Source organism: Falco peregrinus, chromosome 4, assembly GCF_023634155.1.
Source record: "Falco peregrinus isolate bFalPer1 chromosome 4, bFalPer1.pri, whole genome shotgun sequence".
NCBI classification, from domain to species: domain Eukaryota; kingdom Metazoa; phylum Chordata; class Aves; order Falconiformes; family Falconidae; genus Falco; species Falco peregrinus.
In genome coordinates, this window is record NC_073724.1 from 77,389,140 (window position 1) to 77,410,091 (window position 20,952).

Here is a 20,952-nt window from a genome sequence, read left to right on the forward strand (position 1 = left end):
CTTTCTATATATCTTTGTTAGTCATATAGTTGTTATCAATGCATTTGACACTTTTTATGGCAACAATGCGTTTTGGCTACATTGTCTCTTAAGGGACTAAATTTCCTGGTCAAACTGTGTGTCCTAAACCAGCCCATTTTGCCTTTGGGCTTCATATGAGACTACTTCCCACCTTCTCATTATTCTCACCCTCATCTTTAAGCACCATCTCTTTCTGTGTTACCCTTTCAGAGCTCTCTTCAAATCTACTGAATAAAATGTGCCAGTGGAGGGCATATTCTTGACTTTATATGATTATGTTAAAATATTGTAATATTGTTCTCAACGATCATGTTTGTTTAGTTGACCAGCACGCACTGAGCAGAGATCCTCGATGAGTTGTTCAAAACAGAATGCACTTTTAGTTTCCACATCCTAGTACCTCTCTGCTATTGAGTTCCTGAAACTGCTACCACAACAGTTTTCCATTACTACTTCTACATACTTTAGTGTACAGAGCATTTTTCAGATATGTTCTCTTCCATGCCTGTTTTTCTGATCTACTTGTTAACAGTTCTAACATCATCTGTTTTCTAATTCCTTGCCTAGTATCCTTCTGATTTTGATCCCTGATTTAAGTAAATCTCCACCTCCATTCCTTAAATGAATCCAAAGTGTTTATTTAAAGACTAATGCTATTCTTTTTAATCCATTTGCTCCAATTTCCCAGTATCACGCTTAAGGGGATAAACTCTTTCTTTCTCCTCTGCCCATTGCTTCCTCTCTTCAAGAAACTTATTATTCTTCCTTGGTCCACTAATTATTATTTTTTTTCTTGTTGTGCTTTCTTTCTTCAATCCATTGAATTTTCTACTATTCACACTCTATTTAATTATTGTAAATGCTTTGTGTTTACCCTTCCTGCTGTTCTCTTTACATCTTTATTTTAACTGCATTAGTTTCTGCCACTTCTGGATATTAAGATTTAGTAAAGCACTTCATTGAGTAAACAGAGAGTATTTGTATTTTACAGTGAAGTGAATTTTCTGGATTTTGGTGTAGGGAATGGATTAATATTGCCCTTCTGAAGATATAACATGTTGACAGGTACTTACATTACATGGCAGATAAACGATGATGATACCAGTTTTCCACTTTCCTAGCTGTACTATTGATCTCGTTTATCAGCACTACTATAAAATACCTAGCTATTCAGTATGTTATCTCCCCCAATTAGGTGAATCTCATTAATCCCATCTTGTATGTTATCCGTCTCTGAACTTGTAATATTTTAATTCAGTCTTGCAAAATTGTTTACAGTGATTGAACAAGATAGTGGAACAGTAAAAACAAGCTTGTACTCTCTGTTTCAAAATCTTATGGAGGATCTCTTTTTCAGAGGCAACTTCTGGCTTTGTAGCATTTCTAGAACTGTTATCATTGCCATGGCAATGGAAAGAACTGTTGTTTCTTTATCCACATATAAATGAACATCACTTACCATTTCAGGGAGGGATATGTATTCATATTCTGAATCTATTTCTCATGAATAATTGAATATTCTCAAGAATGTGATTTCTGAAATAATTAGAATTACCCATAATCAGGGAATCTAAGGAAGAGGAACAAGACTCCTTACCATTAAACAATGTTTAACAGCACTGAACACTGGTCTGCTGTGTCTCAAATCCAAGAACCCGTTTTTTGCCTGTATCATTCCTAATATTCCTCATATAAAAAGTAATTTATCTACGAACAGGTGATTTGAGACTGCTAATGGTTTGAAAAGAAGCTAAATTCCTTCCACTTTAGTTCTTTTTTCTTTTCTTTTTTTTTTTTTTTTTTTTAAATGTATATAGAGAATGTATAAACCAGTAGGCATGAGTTCTGGATCCTATTTGTGCTTCTGATGTGAACTGGGTGCATGATTTAAAGCTAAATCCTTTCTGTGCCTCAGTTTATTCCTTACAAAAAGAGGATTAATGGGGCATAATGAGGAGACTGTACACTGCAATGGGAGCCTGTAACAGATGTTATGGAAGTGCAGTATCTTTGTGATTGCTAAAAAAGAATAAGGACCAGACTCATGTTGCAAACATGTTACTCAAAGTTTTTCTTATCTTATTCAACACCACCTTGGAGGGCACACACCACCAAAATGGTGTGTGGATACCCCCTTTCAAACAAAGGCTGCTCCTGATGTAGATTAAATGGATGTAAAGTCCTGTCTCCTCCACCATCTTCCCCTGGCAACTGGGGAGTATTACTTGCTTTCTTCCATAAGAAGGTCACAATTTTTCTTGATCCTGACAGGAAATTTGTCCTAAGTATGGACAGAGCTCAGCCAGTCTGTCTGCTCATGTGTCAGACCAAATTGAGCTCCTGACTTCTTATGGAATATGTTGTTCTTCCATGCAAGATACAACATCCATTACAGTGATATTCTTTGCTTCCCCATTTTTAATTTTCCTTGATTTTTAATGCAAAATTTAAAAGGAAAATAGTCACATAACAGTTCATTTTGCACATGGGTGGTTTTTCATTGGATAGAGATGAAGCTTAGCAATTTTAATTAGTTAGTTTCATTAAGGATTTCATTGCAATTAGCACAACTTCTATTCCAAATAAAGTTGGAGTTTACTGCACAGTGAAAAGTTTTGAATGATGTGACACTACACTTATGTATTTTTTATCAAAACATTTAATTGCACATTAAAAATGCATTACATTTGACAGACACAAAATAAACTCTGGAGAATAAATATACTGATTTGTTTTGTGTATCTTAAATGAATGTAAAGCATGAGTCCAAAACATTAGTTTCATCTTGGTAAGAGATGGGGAAAGCTACTTTAGTTTCGCAGCTGCCTCTGTAGAATAATTTCATGATGATTTTGGTGGGAGTGAGGAGATGCATTCAGGATGCCTCCTCCTGTTGTGAAGAACCTGGAAAGCTGAGGGTTTAAATCACCCTCTGGAACTTGGAATACTCATATGTGAGTTAAGGCTCTGTCTATGCTGTTAACTAAAACAGGGCGAGGGAACATTTCTGTGTCCTGAGGACAAGGAGCACCGCCTGGCTGTCCTCCAGCCTATGCAGGCCATAGGTCTCCCCTAGGCCCCACGTGGTGTACATCTGGACCGAGCACATAATTATTTTTATGTATGTTTTACAGTTCAAATAATGTAAGAGGCTCCAGTAATATAAGGTCTATGTTGTGGCTCATTAGAACAACTTTTAAATATAACGAAATTGAGGATGTGTTGCATATCCTGGTCTGTGATGTGGAGGTACCAAGGGAGCTTTGAGGATGTACAGTCTCCTGGAATAGCTTGGGAAAACTGTCTGAGAAGCAGGGAATTAAACCTCGTTCAGTTCTGTCCTGACACAGAGAATGGCCCTGGCATGTTGCACATCTCACTAGTATTGCTTGGAGAAGAGCTCATTGGGTTTGCACCAAAACCATGACAAGCATGCTAACAGTTCAGCCCTGTGGATAGTCAACAACAAAGTGCTTACTCCAAGGTCCTATTTTATTTAGCAGGCATAAAGAAAGCCAGTTTAATATGGATTTCTGTCTTCTTGCCTGAAAAGTTCTTTCTTCTGTTATATAGATGTGCCCATCTGGGTGCAGTAACAGTACTATAAAACCGCTCAGCATCAGCAGAGGTAATGTTGTATATCAAAGGAAAAAGACAAACTGATTGAACTGTGTCTGTATTAGGGGAACTATACTGCCTGAACTGCTTTACCAGTATACTTTAAGAGACATAACACTGTTCCCACTAAGGCTTGTAGCAAGGTAACTTTAGTGGCAAAAAAGTCAAATGTTTACTAGAATAATAGCCAGTGCAACTTTCCTAGTGCTGTGCCCACTTGCTGCTTGTGAAGTCTTGTGTGCTAAGCTATTCCATGATGCAGCAACAGACTTCGGCCTATTCAGCCTGGCTTGTTGGTCCATCAGGCTTCTTTCTTGTGTACAAAAACTAATCTGGAGCTTTGTTATACAACTGGTTTCCATAGTGGCCTCCTGACAAAAAAGGAGCTTCATCCTACTTGAGGGGATAGTGGCACAAAATATTTCTCTTCAAATTTGCTAAAGACAAATGTATCTCAATTTCTAATAGAGAGGAATCTCTATTATAGGCATGTCAGTCTTTTCTCCTCAATCACAGAGCTTCTGTATGTTTTCACCTTAGAAGAAAGCATGTATTTGCAAACTCAAGCAACCCACCACATTATGCCACTTCACTTACGTCCATAGCAAAGGTTGAGGCACATACTAGAGCAAGCCTACTTTTCAGACCCTTCTCCCTTGCCTTAAAGAAATTTTTAATGGTCAGCATTAACATATTACACTGTTCTAAAGAACGGTAAATACACTTTGGTAAGATTTTTTTCCATGTGAGAATCTGTGAAAGAACGTGTTTGATTTTAAAAATATTTTCTGACCTCAGAGGAAACTCCCTCAGACTGTTGCAGTCTATTCTCAGTCAGATGCTGGGGCTTAGTTCAGGCTTTAATCAATTTTAAGGTGTGTGTTGCATGCACATTCAAATGTAAGACTTAATGCTTCTCTTTTTTTGTCAACAAAAAATTGCAGATGCCTGAAAGAAATCAGAGCCCTAAACAAGATTTTATCCTGTCAAAAACAGTCACCCCAGCTATAAAATGACAAATTTTTATTGCTCTTTATGAAAAGAACCTTTTCTCTGAGACTAGTGGCTGCTCCATGAAGCAGCAGGAGCTTCAGGGAGAATGACAGGTACTTCGATTTGAACAAGAAAAATGAAAGATCATAATGACTCCAGACACTGTAGGGTCCTTACCTCATAAATATGTCTGATTCATATTCATTGCTTTCAGCAGGGCTGAATCATTTCAAGCAAAATGATAGCAGGAAAAAAAACCCTGCTTTTTCTTTTGACTGTTGAGTGGCATCACTCATTCTTGAAATAATTTTTTGTGTGAGTAGAAAAAATTTCCAGGAGACCTATGAAGCTGTGGGCTCTGCACATGGACTATCTTGCAGAACTGAGATCTAAGGAGTTTTCATAATCCTTAATTTCCACTAATGTCATTAAAGGCATGTAATTCCCTGGGGAAGACTTGGGTCCTGTATAAGCCCTGCCTACCTGACCTTGCTCTGAGATTTTCAGACTTTTTTCCTCTGTCCATCTCATCCGCCACCGTGGAACCATCCACAATACTTATTTTAGAAGTTATTATAATGCTTGATATTTGAATGCACACTGGGTGCACATTCTTGCTTAGTTTGTAAGAAAGAATTTTTTTGAGAGGAAAATGCATATTTCATTCAGAATTTGGTGGCTGACAATTGCATTAAGGCTCACAAATTTGATCAAGAAATCCTCCTAACACTTTGTCTCTCTGACAGCAATTCTTTTGGTTTGTATTTTTTGTTGTTGGGTTTGGGGGTTTTTTTTGCCTTTTGTCATTGAGTCATAACATTTTGAAAATGTTGTTTTCCAAAAATACCTAGAATTTGGGTATGCTGAGTTGTTTTAAAATCACTGTATTTAATTGCTTTGTGTGAGGTCTTTACTAAGCAATGCTTCCCTGAACTGGTCTTACCATTTGGACATTAAAAGTGCAGTGGACCCTTTAGGATTGATAAGCCTCCCTTCAATAACAGTTCCAAAACATGAGAAGTTAATAGCTATTATAATAAATTCAGTTATCTAGTTCTCTTTGGTGCCTGATCTTTGACATACCCCTTTTTCTTCCTTATTGTTTGGAGATTTTTTAGAGAGATACATATTATTTGAGCAGAAATAAATATTTAATACATATTATTGCACTTTAAGGTTGTTGTTCTCAAATGTTATTGATCCCACAGTAGAATCCGTTACAGCTTAAGGCAATAATTCATGTATCCACACTTAAAGCTCTGGGACTGCTTAAAACCCATGTGGCCTTACTGGACTGCATTTTATTCTTAATTATATCCATACCAAATTAGAGCAAGTCTGTTTAATTCAGCTGAGAATAGAATCTGGATTTCTGTCATCTATATTCAGGAAGTTTCCTCATTAATTTTTCTCTGTTTCCTTAATGTCAGCGTTCCTCTCCCCTCCCCTCCAATATGTTTAAGAACTGATCACTTATCTGTTTCTCAGGATCGTTCATTGGAACAATGTTTTTCAAAGTGTCACTTTGAAACTTGTATTACTATTCATTTGTTCCTAATTCTGTTTGGGGGGGATTTTATTGTTGGGTGTAACATCTAATAATGTGAAGGAGAATGTTGCTGCCAGCCAGAAAAACCCTTCTTTGGCCATACCAAGTCTTTTACTATTCCGTTCAGAAAAGTGATGCAAAGATCATTTTTCCAGGTCACTATTAAGGTCACCACTTAACTTTCCTGCCCTCATGGCTTTCTGGTTTACACTGCAGCAAAAAAAAAATATTTGTCTCTGCTTTGCAGACCACACATGATCCAGCTCCATCCACCTTCCCGCTTCTGTCTCCTTCACTACTGAGATTATCTACCCCTGCTAACCAGCCAGGTTTGCTAAACCTCATCATTTTTACTAAAATACCCTGAGAAAACCCTCCATGCTTAGACTGCTATTATGTTAGGAAGGTGTTAGGTAAAACTGCCCAGATTTGTCTCTTTGGTTCCTTAAACTCCCTTCATATGATGTTGATTTCTCTCATCTATGCTTAGACGATAAGCTCTTTGAAATAGGGATGTTGCTGAAGCAAAGGCTCTGGTCCTTGGCTAGATCAATAAATAATAACAACTCAAGCAGAAGAAAGAAGTTGAATAATATAGTATAGATAAAATGTAGTTAAATCAACTAATTTTATTTGAAAATAGGTCCTTTTCCAGTGTATTCTTTTCATTTCTCTATTAATAATTGTAGAGAAAAATAACTGAAGTCTCCATTTTCCTAAGCAATTTTCTCATACTGGCTGGTTACCACTGTGTTTCATGCTGGCCATTTATGTAACATATCCTCAAGAACAGTTGTTCACATCACTCCATCACTTGTAATTGCTTAGCCTTACATTTAGTTTTAGCAAAGCTTCCAAGAGACTGCAGAGGAGTGATGCCAAGGAATTTCAGAAAAGCCAGGCTGAAATGCATCAGGATCTGATCTGGCTAATATGAGCACCAAACTGAATGGACAAATAATTTAACAAGGGGTGAAGGATGTCTAGTGCAAGGTGGAATCTGTCCAGTAAGAAATGAAGTCCAGCAGATCCAAACAAAAGATGAAAGACTTCCTAAAGGCCACAAAGCTCAAACGGATCAAGCCAAATCCAAGAAGCAGACCTTCAAATAAGAGATGATGGAGCTACCTCATGAAGTCTGGCAAGAAGGGAACTGTGTGATCCTTTTGAAGAAGTGAAAAGTCTCCATGGTAAGTAGAGCAGAAGGGAAGAGAGTCAGCAGAGGTCCTGTGTTCATAATGAACTACTGTAGCAGGCAGCTGTACTTGAAACTGTGTGGGGACTCATCAACAATGATATTGGGATGAGAAATGTTAATTACAACTGAACAGCCTCCTGGTTTGGCAGAAATCCCAGGAAAAAGCAGTGGCACTTGGGCTGCAGATGAAATATTTTATACGATCCCTGCTGTTAAAAATGCTATCGTTTCCTCATTTTCATATATTGGTTGCAGAGGAAGTGAAAACAGATTTTGTTTCTTTTAGACAGAATTTCATGGTTTTATAGTGATTACAGTAGCCGGCTGATGGTCAAAAGTGTGGGTTTTTTCTTCTCTGGAGCTTAGAAAATTTAGCTGCTGCTTAAACACCAAGTGTACTAACAAGGTGAAAGTCAATTCACTGATTAACATACTGGGACCATGATAGATACAAATGACTTCACTAATTTATTGGAGAAAATTAAATACTGTACAGAATTTGTAAGTAGTTTCCAAAGGCAATTATGCCCTAAGCAAGCAAGTTACACACCAGTAGTCCTGAGACACAGAGCCATGCCTATGCCTGAGGAGCACACTCAGAGTTCCCATGAAGACTTGATGACTTGCATGAGGGACATGCTGCCACCATGGTTTCAGCAGCAATTGCATTGCTTCATGTCTTAACATCACATTTTGTACAGGACGCACTGAAACACTTTCCTTGTTGAGTTTGAATGTATTTGGCAAAGTACCTGTAGAAACATCAGCTGGGTGGGCAGTACCTATCCTCTGTGAAGTTCATCAAGATTTTAAAAACTTTCAGGCTCCCTATCAGGATACAACAATGCTTTGAGAAGTGGGGAGACATCTTTTCTAGAACCTTCAGTCCTTGGGAACTGCATATTCATGATGGTGACTTTGGTGATATTAAACCACAGACGTTTTGTTGATTGTTGGTTTTGGTTTGGTTTGTTGGTTGTCTTTCTTTTCTTTTCTTTTTTTTTTTTTTTTTTTTAATATATATATTTAGACTTATGTTCCATCTCTTATCAAGGGGGCATACCCTACCTCGTTCTCAACCTCTACCTCATTTTCTCAGTATGTTCTGTTTGTAAAGGTAAAAATTCCTTAAAGAGTTTGGTGATGAAGTAAAGAACTTGTTGGAGTATGTGATAAGGAGCTATGCAGTTAATAATTAGTGTTAGCAGTTTGGGTCAGGCATAAGTTTCTCTTTCCTCATCCATTAGAAAGGCTTTCCTTCAGTATTACATTAATCTACCTGCTTTATCGTTAAAAACTCATTGTAGTTAAAAGCTTGTCTGCAAATTCCTCCTAAATAGTCATCAAGGAATGTAACACTGTTAGAGCTGTTCTACTCTATATAGAATAAAATTAAAAATTTATTAAAGCAGAGGAGAGACTCATGACCTTCACCGGATGGCTGGACAGTCACCTTGCTGGGGGAGACCAGATTCAAATGACTTCATAATTTGTTCAAGTGGGCATCAATCAATGTATTGGAACAATACAAATTGAAGCACTGATGTAACTAAGACTCTAAGAATGCAATTTTTATGTCATTAGAGTTCTCTGCCAACAGATCTGAGGAGAGACAAATGCTTCCAGGATTGGAAAAGGACACTTCAGTTGAACAAGGTTGTCTCACAACTTCATCTTTCCTACACCTGTACTAGAATAAATGTAGCAGAATAGAAATTTCACAAATAGTATGAAAACAAAGGTTTTAAGACAAGCAGTGTGAGACAGCAAAAAGAAAGAATGCATGTATAATAAAACCAAAAGTACTCAACAGCACCAGGACTTGAGTTAGCAATTTATTTGCCCATGCAGGTAATTTAAATTGAATAATGTAATTGGTATTACATAATCTATGGAAATGACTGTGATATTTTAACTGCCCACATTTATTCTGAATTTTGTATTTTGCAGAATTCTCCATTCACTTCTAGGAAATGCTTCCCTGCTCTCCATGTGCGGTTCCCTAACTGGTTCCCTTACATCTTTCTTTCCTGTCCTCCATATTAACTTTTTTATGCCAATAACCATGATCAGCAAACAATGCCATAGCAAAGGAAAAAAAAATCCTCTCTAAGGCAAACATTCCAGAATCTGTTTTTGGTCTGTGAAACAGCATTACAGCCAGTTCTTAGATCATTCCCAGCTCACCAGCTGGCTGAGTGGCACAGAGTAACTGGGATGGGTTCAGCTGTTGCAGAGCTTGCCAGAAAATTTGTTGCTGTATTAGTGGACTTGCTGGCTAGGGTTTAAAAGGTGGAGGACAATAACAGGGAAAAAATGAGTTGGAGAACAATGAATATCAGCCAGGTGGTTGTAATGGTGCTAGCTAGGAATAACAGTTCATGATCACTGGTTGATACTAGTTATTATATTGCTGTTGCTCCTATAAATTACTTTACAGTGGATAACTCTCAGTCACGGGCTTTGATTTACAGTGTAAGTGCCTAATGTTGCAAAGTATGAACAGTTGTCCTTGGCAATAAGAACCATTAGAGAATGTAAGCAGAAAAGTTTGTCATATTAGGAGCCACGGATGAAAGATTGCTGTGAGGATTTGTGTGTATATAACTTTTGTCCTATGTAAACTTTATACAGTTTCTATGGTATTTTTCTACTCAAACATTATGGAGTTACAAAAAGTCAGCTTACAAAAGCCAAGGAGGTTTTGCAGAAACATATGAACTACATCTGAATGTTGTGACCAGAATCATCATGCTGATGCTGTTTGCAGCGGGAGCAATTGTGGATTATTTTTAGAAGGCTTAAGAGGGAGTGTGGTAGAAGATACTAAAATATTTTGGGGTTTGTGGCTATTTGTGCATGTTTCATACATTGACTTGACTTAAAAACTGTCACTACCCTTCTGTAGTAAATTAACTGACCCCTGTCAGGATGACCCTTAAACATGCTGATCGAGACAGTTCACTTCTTGATACATTCCAGGCCACAGCCATGGTACAGGCACACATAGCCATAGGATCCAATCTAAATTATCTGATTTTATATTATGCTTAATTTTAGCCATTAGTCTCAAGACTTTTGAAAGCACCAGTGTCTCTTCATTGTTTCTGCACAGGGGCTGTAGGCACTCACTTAAGGCATCTCATTTGCTAAGTTATTCTAAAATTGGATGAAAATTAGCTACCAAAGCTAGATACAGCATGACCGATGCCATTCCATACCATACTAGATATCACATCTACTACAGATATGTTTTGAATGATACGAAAGCAAAATAAAGCAGGCATTTAGAACATGAAGATTATATTCTTGTTGTTGCCTCAGGTGAAAATGTAAAGCAGATTGGAACTACTTCATTTTAAGCAAGATTGAAATTATGAAATAAGTGTGATGATGGAAGTTAGATGAAACTTTGTTAATGCTGGGACAAGTCTATCATTCACAATAGGTTAAAGATGAGGCATAAAAGGTGTGTTTCCTTTTACCTGAAGCAACAGGATGTCCTACCCAAAACAGACCAAGTGGGAGAGTAAAGGGCAGATGAGCACTTGAAATCATTTGATGGAAGTGTGTTTCAGGAACAGCCAAAAAACCTCCAAAAACAGAGGAGAAGAAGCCAAATGACAACAAGCAGAGGTAAGAATCATACATTTAAGAGGTGAGAGAATTCTATGTAGAATAAAACTTGAAAATTTAGGTTTCAAAAATTTTGTGTACATTTATTGTAAACAAACAAGACTGTATCAAAGAAATATCTGACTGCATCACAGAATTACTCCTTTGTGTTGAAGTGTTTTGAAAGATCCATGTGCTACTGCCTGACTGCAAATGCCAAAAGAAGCTAAAATGTTATGATTGTTCCATCCCACTTGTTAAATAGCTCATTTAAAAATACCAAACAAACAGCAAAACCCACAAGAATATTAATATACTTTGACAAGGCTTTACATTTACTTCAGAGCTTGAGTCCAGTTTCTCGGACTGCCTTGTATTCCCAAGGAAATACCTATAGTTTGTTTCTATTTGATCTATGAAATTACAATCTAATTGAAAAACAAATACATCTCTTTAACCCTGCCTTTGAACCAAGACATAACTTTGCTTTAAATTTCTTAGCCCCTTTTTTATTTCAGCACTTTGGTTAAGAGAATGTGCTCTGTGACAAGATGTGCTAAAACATGGACTGTCTCTGGGATAGATATGATACCTTAGAAACAGATGAATAGTAATTGGGATGAATGTTACTGAGGCCCATTTGAAGACTTCATAGTTAAATTCAGATAAAAGATGAGTAAATTTTAATAATTGTATGCTAAATTTTGAACAAGGTGATTATATGAATAGCTACACAGCTGTCCATATTGAGGAACATGAGGAGTGACTTTGTAATTAGAAATGAAGCAGTTAGTAGCGTCTCTGGGGATGTTCTGGAGCTGTGATAAAACTGATTCATACGAGTGACAAACCCTCATGTATGATAGGCAATTTCTTCTGACACCTCTATCAGCACCAGAGCAGCCACTGAATAAAGAAATGGAGCTGTCAGAGATGGACAGATTGCAGGAACGTGTAATGTTCCAATTTCACCCACCAAACCACATATGCAATGTTTTGAGGAAAAAAAATGAGTCACCTATATTATAGAAAGTGTACTGTTAAATCCTATCAACAAAAATGAGGACTGGTGTCACCCAACCTAAAAGTCAGGGAAGAAAGACCGTTTAGCTTATGAATAGGGTCTTAATAAAGTTTTGTATTGCTGGGATAGAAAGTTCAGCCACGATCTTGACCATATAATGAGGGTAGATTTAGATTAGATATTAGAAAGAAATTCTTCACTGTGAGGGTGGTGAGACACTGGCACAGGCTGCCCAGAGAAGCTGTGGATGCTCCATCCCTGGAAGTGCTCAAGGCCAGGCTGGATGGGGCTCTGAGCAACCTGGTCTGGTGGAAGGTGTCCTGTCCATGGCAGGGGGGTTGGAACTAGATGGTCTTGCAGGTCCCTTCCAACCCAAACCATTCTATGATTCTATGATCTTCTAAAGATTTCTGTTGCTTCATGGAATAGAGAGGGAACGTAAAATGACTGAGTTACTAAAATGTTAAACATAGATAGTTAAAGTAGCTAACTAAGGTCTGGGTGGCAGAAGAAAGGAGACAGGTGTACCCAGCTGAAAGGAGAGAGTAAAAAAAATAAAAAAAATAAATGAGGGGAACAAAAGCTGAAAGGAGAGAGTAAAAAAATAAAGAAAATAAATTAAGGAAACAAAAGCTGAAGAGCGGGAATCACAATTATACTAATTTTCTACCCTTGCAGAATACAAGGGAAAAGGGTACATACTTTCATAGTTGAGTGAGAACTGGTGAAAAAGTCTCAATGGCCCAAAAAAGAGGGCAAATGAGAAGGATACTCAGAATCATTCTACACAAGAAAGGGAAAGCCACAGTGCAGAAGAGAGTTTGGGAATACTGTAAAAAGCCTGTGCTGCAAAATATAGAAAATCACTCTGTAAGTGTCCAAAGCATCACAAAGCTATGTTCAGAGTATTCTTAGGTGTAAATTGCTTTACTGAGGTTTCAGCATCAGAATACAGGCAGACTTGGCTGTAATTACACTGTTTTTAACATACTTTTACTATTTTTAAAAATCACTTTAATACAAAGTTATATGATTTCAATCAAGTTCTAGGATCTCTTGAGTGGTACTTGAAATCAAGACATCTTTCTTTCTTAAGATACAAATATTTTCTTCACAGAGACAAGAAAGCACGGGACTTCTACATTTCCCTGGACTCAAGGCTGTAAGAAACATACACTTCATTGCAACGTGTGAACAGCGTAGGTGCCAGACACTGTCAGCCGTGCACCAAGGGTGCAGAGATGGTTAGCGGGGAAGTAACGTAACAGGTTATTTTTCAAAACCTGTTCTAGTAATCTGGCTCAGATCATTGTAAGGGTTTTCAATTATTAATGGCCAGAATGCCTGGAAGAAAGGTCTGTTTATTGCTTTTCTCCCCTCTGCTGTGGTTGTTTTTTCATCTTTCTCAGAAATTGACAGTAGAACCTCTCCACTCTAACCAGCAGCATTGAGAAAGGGATTTTATTATAAAATTGCTGTATATAAAAGTTCTATATTAATTGCATAATTCTATAGGCTGAAACAAGATGTTGTATGCATAAAACTAATGCTTAGAGATGTTCTTTCCGTCTAATATAATTTTAATATTTCTTGGGGAAAATATTTTCTTAGAAATACATACCTTATTAATACATACATATTATTATTAATCTGATAGGCACAGTAGTTCTCTTCCTGTGAAGCAGTATGTGTAAAAGAAGACTTCCACAGGGAAAGGTTTGTTTGTAATTTAGAGCCGATGCAGCACAGTATGTGTGCATAGCATTGGTGTTCAGAAAACTTGTATTCCCAGGGCCAGTGACACATTGCTGGTTATCTTTGAATACAATTTTTAAAAAGAAAATGATCACTATGCAGTGGTTACATATTAATATGTATGCACTTGGTTTTCCTATCAAAGTTTATGTTTTGAATCACACTAATCCTGTATGATTCCAATCAAATACCATAACCCTTCATTATGTAGTTTAAGCAACATGTGACATTAAACCATACAGATACATGTTTTTACAATATTTAGAATATTTTCTTACCAGAGACTCCAATTTCCTCATCTGTTAAACGGGGAAGATACTGGTACATAAATCTGTGAAGTTCTCTGAGTTCTATGTGGAGATCACTAATAATGATTATGATAAATCCAGCTCTGATGAGCATAGCATTAGGAAAGTATCTTCCTCTATTCACTGGGACTTCACACTACGGTAATCATAGATGTGTGTACTAGGCATACTAGATAGCTAGTTTTTATTTCTTGCCCTCTAGATAAACATAGAAAGCCTTAGAATTCTGTGCTATCATTACACGTATTGCAAACTCAATGTTTAGTATTCCACAAGGAATAAAAGAGAAATACAGTGACTCACACTGGCTTAAAATTAATCTTTATAATGTACTGTATTAGTGTATAGGCTTTAAAATACACAGCCTTAATATTTTATGCTGTGTTAGTGTTTAGCATTATTTTCAAGCTACAGCTTCTTCCTACTCCTTTAAATAAAGCTTGACGTGTTATAGTTGGTAAGGTTAGAATATTTCCTAGATTACTTAATTTTAGTTAATTTCTGCATGGCACTTAGATATAAAGTGCTATAAAATGACATAATTAATGATTAGGTATTTTATTAACTTGCTTAACAACTAAGCCCTGAACTGAGAAACAGAACCATTAAAAAAACTCTTACCTTTGATTCAGAGCAATGCCAAGTCTCTCTATTTACAGCTTTGTTCATGTTCTGTTGTGGTGCGGTAATAACAATGTCTGAACCTGATCACTGTGTTTCCCTTGTAGGTTAAATGAAACTCTCTGTTTCAGCTTTTCTCTTGAGACCAGAATCCCTCGCCTGGGACATGTGATGATGAGATGCCTGACAAAAGTACACCTTACAGAGATACTTTTACTTTTACTCTGAAACTTGAGTGCATAGCTGATTCAGAGTCCTACTACTCTTACCACTGTGAGCATTGTATAACTAGGCACATTGGAGGCTCACTGATATTTTGGCATGGGAAATGGAAAAATGGCAGTATGTCAACGGCAAGCTGAAAATAAGCTGGAAGACCAGACTCTTCTGAAAAATATTCCTTCAGAAATGTTGTTTGAAGTGTGATCCAGTTTAATCACTTTATATCACTAACAAGTTATGCAAATCCAATTACTCACTCATAAAAACTGGTTCTCTAAAGAAATGAATGTCTTTTATGTGAAAAAGAACATAGAAGTTGCAGATCTTTGTCCAAAGCCAACACATTTTCAATCACATGGATTTCAGGCACCTTTAACTTATTCAGAATCTGCGTTTATACTGTGTAATAGTTACTGGAGTGAATAATGTGAACCTAGGAGGTGACTGCATTTGATTAATGCTGTTATTTAGGAAATACTGGATATTGTCTAACTAGACTTCATTAAGATTTTTGACACTCTATCTCATAAGATCTTCACAGAGAAGGTGCCAGTCAGAGAGATATTGACAGGCTAAAGAAATGGGCTGACAGGAACCTCATGAGCTCAACAACAGGAACTGCAAAGTCCGTCAACTGGAGAGAAATAACCTTGTGCACAAGTATATGACAGGGGCTGACCAGCTGGAAAGCAGCTTTGCAGGAAACAACCTGGGGGTCCTGGTGGACACCAAGCTGAACATGAGCCAGCACCTGAGCCCTTGATGCAAAGAAAGCTAATGGTTTGCTGATATTAGGAATCTAAAAGATGTTCATTTTTCTAGGCACTTTATCAAGTAGAGAGATATACCTCCAGAGTTTGATTCAGCCCATTGGTGTGACAAGGAGCTGAAAGATCAGCACACTGTACTGCTCATCCCTTCTCTCAAGGCCAAACTGGGCTTACTTGGTCATTGTACGTTTGCGCTGAGGATAGGAAGGGTCTTCTGGCTGAGTTCTCAATTACTTGTTGTCTTGGGTGAATGTCTGTAATCTGATTCAAATTTCTTGCCTTAATCACTGAAGCTGTAAGTCATTGCGCAAAAGTGGAAAAAAAACCCCAAACAGGCAAGGGAGTCCTAGGAACAGGTGAAGGGCCAAATGCTTATTAGTTAATATCTGTGGAGAATAACTGGCAAATACAGTTTGATTTGTTTGCATTTTCCTTCTCTTTGTGCTGAAAGGACCAAGGTCTGCAAATAGCTATTCATATGTTCAGATTTAAGAATGCAGACAGTGTGGTGGGGTATCTCAGACTATGTCTTCTGCTTTCTTAGTACATTTTGGTGATTTCAGAGGAAAAAACCAACATCACCAAACATGGATACAGATTGATATACTGCATCACAAATCAGGCAGCAATTATTATATGAAGGCAAAAGCCATTGTTACCATAGGTTATCCTGCACCCACTCCAATGATTTCAGATGTAAAACAGAGCAAAATCTGACTCCGTGTTGCCCAGTAGCATTTTCATCCTTGTTAAAGAACTTCCTTATTACTCTCCCAGTAATAAATTAAAATAGCTCTTCTCAGTGCACCTAGAAAGAACACGTTTCAGCTAGTGCATGTTACGTGCCTTTGTCTTTAAAAGCACAGAAAGGGAATTTTTCAGACATCACAACTGACTGGCCTCATTTGCTTTCACTGTTGTTTGCAGGAAAGAGGACTGAATCTGCTGGGACTAATCAAATTGTGTCAGCGAGACCCCCCTCAAACCCATGGTTCTGAAGAACCTAAAACATCGTCTTAAGGGGGCTGCACTATCCAGTGCTACATGCAGCGTCTGCTTGTCCATTTTCAACGTTCTTCATTGACACAATAGTAACTGCATTTGGTTGCAAAGGAAGGCTAATAACCTTGGGTTTTTCTTGAGTTTGAAAGCGGACCTTCATTCTTACTAGCATAGTCAACAGTCACACTGCTGTAACTGTAACCAGCCCTTTTTATTACTCCCTGACACTAAACTCGTGTCTATCCAGCTTTTTAACTTACTACGCAGAGATGTAAAATATGTTTCCACAAGTCAATGGTGGTATCATAAATACTCTATTATGGGATATTAATGAAAGGGACTGCCAAGGTACCCATCATACTAGCATAGCAGAGGGCCCATAAAATGCTAATAAATCAAATGATCTTAACAGCCCATCTACAATAAGCAACATATAAAAATGTGGTCTTTGTCAGATATACGGCTCCGGGTTCTCTTAGTCCTGGAGTCTGCTGACACGTAGAACAAAAATAGCCAGTATAATGACCTTATCAAGTGTTACCAACCTCTGTTTATATACTACAAGTCCCTGCATGCACAGTACAAAATGTAGGCATCATAAAGGCGCATCTGTTAGCTGAATAATGCCACCTACCATATGCTCCATGAAAAGATATATAGAGGGAGAAGTTAGCAGTGGGGGTTGCTAAAACAGACTGGAGAGACTGCAAGTCCCTGGAAACCTGAAGAAACTTGCTGCAGAAACGCCAACCTCCAGCAGCTCAAGGACTGCTTACACATATTTCCAAGCATGTGCTGTGGTTTCTAAACATAGTTGTCACTTTTAATGTCTATTATAAAAAAGAGGATTTTCTAGGGCCATTATTTATTTTTGTACATGCGGGTCTAGACAGTTGATGTTTACCATACACATATCAAGCACAGAGAATCTGTCCCTCATACTGCAAAAATTCTTATTCCATGAGAAGCAGGTTTCTCCAGACCACCAAAAACTCTGAGAGTGTGTAACTTCACAAAAGTTGAACATAGCTTTTAACATAGCACAGTTTTACAGTGCAGCTGTGGTAACTGGGTGAAATGTAGAAGATAATTGTATTGCATAAAACTGAAACCACATTGATAACATAAGGTAATCTTTTAAAGAACAGAAAGGTTCTTCTTGATTAATTCCAAAATCTAGAACACTTTGTTTAAAATAGAAATCCGTATCTATTCAGAATCTATGTGGATTATCCTATCAATTGTTTACAGAAATTCCTTAGCTGTAATACATTCCTCCTGTCATAGACTTGTACTAAGACATTCTGCTATAAGACGTTCTGTTTCTGTAAGAAAAAGACATCTCTAATTCTTTCTTAATCCCGAGACAAGCATTATATCCTTTACAACAGAAGAAGGTATTTTGACTTTCATCACAATTGTTCACTGGACTCAAAATGAAAATAAAAAAAGGAACAATACTGGCTCATATGTTAAAACATTACCAGGCTGAACAACACACATTTTCTGATTTATCAAAATGCAGACAGAATAAGCATCCACATTTATGAGGTGGGAATAAATTTTTTTCTCTTTCAGGAAACAGTCTTTGGAAAGTAAGCCTAAAGTAAGCCTACTGCTTTCTAGAAAGAGCATAGATTGAACTACTGCTTCTGTGTTTCTTTATATTCTGTAAAAACACAGTTTAATAAATGTATTGTGTTGCTCAAACTTTTAAGCTGGTTCTCTTATCATTAAAAATTATCCAACATCCCCAAAATACAAACTATGCTGCTTCTAAACTTTAAAAAAGATGTTGTGGAATGTTTATACTTATTCTGGTTGCTCTACTTTCAGTTGTTCAGATTTTTAATTTCTGTTTTACATTTTTTCTTTAGTTTAAAATATTTCTCAATTTATATTCTCAAAAATATTACTCAATAAGAGTAGAAACACCTATAAACTTAGAATTTTTGTGCTTTCTGCACATTTTAGTCATAATGAAGAAAAACCACCAATCCTTTGAAGCTACAATGATTCTCCCTATCTAGTTTTTTGATTAAGACACCAAATCTATCAGTTAATAAATGAGTAAACTGGATATATTCTAACTGAAGTTCACTTTATAGTCAAGATTGTCTATATTTTTGTTGGGAAAGGTATATGCATGGTGTGGCATGGAGCTCCAACTTCTAGCAAAGACTAGGGGGCTAACATAGCATCATTGCCAAGGATGCAAGAGAATTAAACTTGCCAGATACTGTTAATCCAAAGCACAGATAGGTTTTCACACAGTATTTATGATGTGCTGACATCTAATGCACATCTCTAAGAAGAAAGGAAAGTAATGAATGAATAATCAACTTGCTCAACATCCATAAAGACAAAAACTTCAGACCAAGTCACTGTTTTGAGGATTAAGGATGATTTATTTTTTCTTATATTTACTTTACTCTAGACACCAAGATTTTCTGCTCTCATTTACATGTTGGACTGATTAAAAGTATGTTAGTATCTGAAGCTGATGAAAACAATACAGGTAATACCAAATTTAGGGTTTCAAGATCAGTTATGCTTTTATGACGAGTTGGTATAATGTCAAAAACAATTCTAATCAACGTTATAATCCGCATTAATTTCATGTGGATGTTTCAAGAGTTCCACAGATAACTAAAAGCCATGTGAAGAACTGTCTTGCTTTGTTTGCCTTGAATTTGCTGCCTCCTGTGTTCAATTAGTACTCCTCCAGATAGCAGAAAACAACAGTAAGCAATCAAGATGTAGTCACCTTTTCTATGTTACATATGATAATGAAGACCTGTACCATTTCCTCCCTTAGTTATCTTTTTTTCAATGATGAAGACTACATGGACTCTTTCAGCTCCCCTTTATTGGTAATTCAAATACTTTTCGAAGATATCAAGGACTGTTTGAGCTAGAACTGGTGGGTTTTCTGCCTTTTTGACCACTGCTGAGCACTGAATAGAGGTATGATAATCCCAGGGTCTCAGTCCTAAATACTAAAGAATCTATTACTACATATATAATGTATAGATGTATATTTATACAGATATGTAAAGTTCACACAAGGGTTTTTTCCCTATGTATATTGTTTTACATTTATCTACATTGATTTTAATCCCTTTAACATTCATTTGCGAAGTGTCATATAATATTCTTCTGCAGATTTTCAGTGCAATTTTTTTTTCTTTATTTCTTTAAATAATTTAGCACAGTCAGCAAACTAGTCTCCTTACTATTCACCCTAGCCTCAAGACACATCAACACTTAGGAATGTGTCAAGTTAGATGATCCCAGTGCAGATCTCTGAGAAACTTTTCAGCTGATTTTCCTCCACTGTGAAAACTGTTATTTACTCCTGTCCTCTGTTTTCTACATTCCAATAGTTTTGAGGCTTGATTTAGCTTCACAAAATCCATGTTGATTCTTCCTCTTGCTCTTGTATATATCTAGTACTCTGGCAGCACAGGACCTTACCTACTGAAAAAGCATTTCAGGTTCTGAGGGGGTCTCTGACTGCAATGTGCAGGTCAAAACAGGAGAAAATGAGTCTCCTAGGTTGCCATGCTTTATTACCCAAACCACGTCTTCCCTTTGGCCATCCTTAGCTGCCTATGGAAGAATGGCTTTCAGGTCCAGTGCTATGAAGGAGACACACAAGCCCAGTCAGAAGCCCAAGAATAGCTATAGGCTGCCACGGACAGTCTTTCCTGAGAGGCTATCATCAATTTTTGCCTTGACAATGCTTTTAAGGGAAGTTTGAGGAATATATATAGTATAAAACAAACATGAAGACCCAGAAATGTGTGACATTAAGTACAGATATTTTGTTTTTTTTGGCTACAGTCAACTGTGTTGTAATGTTTATACATGCCATACACTAGAATTACTTAGTAATTACTAATATTTCTGTAGAATTACAGTTAGCATGTTCAATTTATGGTGCTTGCTTTTTCTCTTACCTTCATTTCAGCCATGGAAAGCAGTAAAGAATGAGCAAAATCAGTTGAGTGACCCCTGAATGTCAAGAAACCCCCTAATGTTACTACTCTGCTCTGCAAGCAGCCATTTTCAAGGTCTCAGAAATAAGTCAAGTGCAGGCCTTCGGTGCACAGGTTGACCATCAATGTGTAAAAGGTCCCCAAAGGATGTTAACTATTTTAATTATTGCTCTCACTAGCTGGGGTCTCCTGGACTCACTAACTTTATCAGGTGTCTTCTGTGACTAAATAAATTGTCCTTAAAGAGGGCAGCTA